Genomic DNA, 4,288 nt, shown 5'->3' with positions numbered 1-4,288 from the left:
CAGTTCTGGACTTCCCAGTTATTTAGTGTGTTGTGCCCTTTGAAACTGAATGGAATTAATGGTCCCCTGTGTAGCTGGTATTGAATAATCTTACTACTGTAAATACTTCTTACTATTGTAAATACTTCAATCACAAAGTGAACACTGACTTTCAGTGTATGATGCAGTTCATGATAAATTGATTACTTAATAAGTACTGCTAGTGTATGACCCCAACACATTTGTGTTTCCCAGTGTCCTGGTTATCTTCATTCCATGTGTTCCTACAGCATATAATTTCTTTGTTAATAAAGAGCAGGCATCTCAGCTTAATACATTTAACACTTCCTAACAAAGCTCACAGAACAGGAAAGCCGAAATGTGCAAATACCGCCTCTGCTTTTTGTCTGATTGGGTTGTATCAGAGGGAATAGATCCAGCACACAGAGCAAGAGATTATGTTTTAAGGATGGTTTTTGATACATTCTATGTTGTTTGTTTATTAGAAATAATTCCTATGAATTATCCACATTCAGAGCCAGCAACTGCTACTTAATTATGATGCTATCAGTGCTGAATGAAGAATGACTTGATGGAAAACAAAATCCTTCATACAATTTATCAGCCTGAATAACAATTCCAAATAATTAGAATCATAGATTGTCACAGCATGCAGATGGTGCTGCAAAGCCAGCTATCTAGAATCAGTCCAATCAATATGGTTTTATCTCGGGAAGGGTGTTATTCAAAGCCATACAGACAGGCCGCCGTGCTTCCATTTTTTATGGGCCTCTCTTTCCTTAAATGACTATTGAGAGGTCTTTTTTCTTTAACCTTATCATTTTCCCTGTACATAGCATACATGATGTTCAGAAAGGTATGTTCAGATTCTAATATATCATATGACAAATGAACAGAGACAAAGAAGAAAGACAAAACCCACAGACTAATTGATAGGACTCAAAATTCCCATTAATTTTGGCACAATGAGGAGGCTAAGTTCACAATTAAAAAAAAAAAAACAAAAACGTAGGAAAAGCAAAGTTAAGGTTTCCTTGGCAACCTTACTTTGACTCCTTTCATGACTTAAAAGATGGTCTTACATTCTTTTGCTCAGGCAATTCTTATCTGACATTTGATTTTTCCTCCCACTTTAGTGTACAGTTACCCTACTCTACTTACTGTTTAGTCACTTTATTGAGTCAAATAAAGCTGGCTTTTACAAAATCAGACTAAAGGAAAGGTCAACATTTCAATTTTCACAGAGAAATAAAAGCAATCTTTTTAATATTTTGACTATATAATTATTATTAATTTATTATTATTAATCATCATCATCATCTATATTTTTTCCTCTAGTCTCTGAAGAGTCATGAATGTCTGCAAGACTGCTGCATAGCCCCCAGAAACCTAAACTAAGACTAAAACTACTGCTTCATCCAGTTTTGCTCAAAACTGTTCTCACAACTGGTCCTGCAAGGAGTTGAATGATGATACTATTCCATTTCCAGAGTGCTCTTAAGAGCATTGATGGTCCATAAAATTTCATATAGTCAGCACAAAGAGATAGGGATGGTCTATCAGTCTTGATGTTTACGGTGGAGAATTGTGGACAACTCCAGGGACAGAAGTAGCTACTTGGGGAGGGAGACGAACAAAATGGTGAAAGGGGGCTCCTCTTCATCTCCTTGTGACAGTCTCTGGATCTCTGCACAGCCATAAATGCTGAGTTCGAACTGTTTCTTTCCGTACTGCAGCAACTGCACTTGGTCAAGTCTGGCTGCCAGAGACAAGCTTGGCAAATTTGATTGTTCAGTGTAAAGGAAAAGCTATGTTCCCCATGAGTGAAATCCAGACCTGTTGTAATACAGCTGACTTCAGCCAAGCTCTCTTCTAGGACTGTAGCTAAATGAAACAAGAAAGATGGAATTAAAAAAAAAATACAAAGAAATAAAATTTTGTGGTTTTTATTGCAACTCTAGTGAAAAATGCTCTAGAATTTGTACGGATTTCCTACAGTCTGTGTGACACAGGCAGTGCTCTCTAGCCCTGCTCTTGATTCAGTTTTTCTCTTTTTAATTCTTTCATAAAGAATTAGCTCAAACATGCATATATATTGACATAATTTGGGGTTGTCATGGCAATGCTGCTATACCAGAAATAAATGCAGTGTGAAAGTATAGTGTAATTATAATCAGGACTGAGATTCAAAAGGAAATATTTCTGAGGCAACTTTAAGTCAATACAATGCAAGTACCTTATTTTTATGCATTTGAGGAGATCTTATTTTTATAGCAGATCTTTAAGCAGAAAGGGCATTACTGAGGGTTCACTGAAGTCAATCAGATTCTCAGTTCTCACTGTTGATTTTAGCAATTGTTCTTTCAGAAGCGTACATTCATTTTGCTTTGAATCTATGCCTGGCAAAACACAAAAAGCAGACTTATTCCTTTCAGTATTTGCACTTCTAATGTTTTCTTAGTTTCAGGCTGTGGCCAGTGAGTATCAGTGTGGATGCAGGTGAAGGGGGGGCTTTCTTACAGTCAATCTGTAAATTCCTGTCTTGCAAACAGTGCCTGTAACTTTCATCTACACACCAGTGTATATAAAGGAAGAGGTGTGGGGAGGAGGAGGAGAGGGATGAATTTAAATCATTTTCAGTCTCCTCCATGCTGCCTTTGAAAGAACAATAAGAAACACAGATGAAGGGATGGGGGGAAATTGTGGCAAACCATGCACAAAACATCACTGGGCAGGGGGAGGGGGACATATAGCTAATATGCCCTAAGGTAGCTGGTCTTATGTCATAGAATATCTTTTAAATAGTGTCATGATTTGGAAGGAAGGGGGGACTTCATCAAGATGCTTGAATTTTTGAACATTGATAAAAGGCTGACCTTGATAATACAGCTTCAAGACAGAAGGTTGCCTTTCTTGTTACAGTAAGTCAATCTCTTGCAACTATTTCTGCTGAGATGTCTGTCTGAACATCAGTGATGCTTCTGCTGTCAGTGTCTTAAGACCCTTTAATACTATTATAAAGGACATTTTTCCTCGTGGAAAAAGCCTACCATTTGATACCTTTACCAAAGCTAAGAAATAGTTTTTTGTCCTTGCCTTTAATTTCAACTACGTCTTTTCAGAAAAAAATAATTATATTTTTTTCTGCTTTTGTCAATAAAAAGAAAAATCAGAGTATTTGTATACCTTGGTTGCAGATACATCTGGGAATAAGTGTGAATTTCACTTAACTATTATAACTGCATTCAGAATGTCAGTTTCTAGTATAGGTATGCTACCTAAATGGCAGTTTTCTGTCAGAGGTTATACTATGTCATAAAATAAGACTCAATGCTCTTGGCCTTCATTATAACCTTTAATTTGCTTATAGTGCACATGGTACTTGACATGAGGCTACACTAATGCTGAATACAGTGGGACAATCCCCTCCTTTGCCTGGCTGGTGATACTATGTTTGATGCACCCTAGGAATGGTGTTTGCCCTCCTGGCTGCCAGGGCTCACTGATGACGCACACTGAGCTGCTGCTGACCAGCAGATCTGCTGCTGACCCAGATCTCTCTCTGTAGGGCTGCTCTCCAACCACTCCCCTCCCATTTTGTACTTGTACCAGGTGTTACTCTGTCATAGGTGCAGGATCTGGTGTTTAGGTGGTTAAATTTCAGTGCTGACACTGGAGGCACTAAAGACCAATGTTTCTCCAAACATCTCCTACTGCACTGAGCGCTCACAGCCTTTAAGTGGTCACAAGAAAGTAGAGCTAGCCTTCTGCTTTTTTATGTGATATATATACATATATATATGAGTGCATGTCTGTGATTTCTACCATCATATATTTTTAATAAATATGTAGAATATTACATAATTCATATATTATATAATATAGGTATTTATAATGCGTAAGAAATAAAATAATATCATACTAGCAGGAGTCTTAAAAGGCATAGAGGAAGCTAAATAAGAGACACTTTGTGTTGACAGAAAGTAGAGAGGAAAATAACATATTCAGTGAGTGCATTATCATTTACAGGTGATTTTGATACATCAAATAGCAGATTCAGCGTAGCAAGCTGGTGTATCCAGAACAATCACTCAATGAGAGAGGTTTCCTAACAATAAGAGCATGTTTTTTGATTCAGGAATTGATTTTAATGGATATGATGTGGATAAAAGGCTGCAGAGTATTTTGAAAATTGAGGGCTTGCTGTAAATGTTTTACTTTACAGACAGATGATTCTGCCAAAGACGGTATGGCTGATTTTCAAGGAGCAAAGAAATGGAGCGGTAGG

General features: G+C 37.3%; 1 long non-coding RNA gene across 1 annotated transcript; it reads right to left on the bottom strand.

The window, feature by feature from the left end:
• Positions 1-316: 316 nt before the first annotated feature.
• On the bottom strand, positions 317-3,907 carry LOC135409542 (uncharacterized). The gene is made up of 2 exons (XR_010428256.1): positions 2,237-3,907; positions 317-1,884 (listed from the first exon to the last, which is right to left on the bottom strand). It is a non-coding gene; the product is annotated as an uncharacterized LOC135409542 (long non-coding RNA).
• Positions 3,908-4,288: the final 381 nt, after the last annotated feature.

Source organism: Pseudopipra pipra, chromosome 2 (assembly GCF_036250125.1).
Source record: "Pseudopipra pipra isolate bDixPip1 chromosome 2, bDixPip1.hap1, whole genome shotgun sequence".
NCBI classification, from domain to species: domain Eukaryota; kingdom Metazoa; phylum Chordata; class Aves; order Passeriformes; family Pipridae; genus Pseudopipra; species Pseudopipra pipra.
This window is presented reverse-complemented; position numbering and strand designations above follow the sequence as displayed.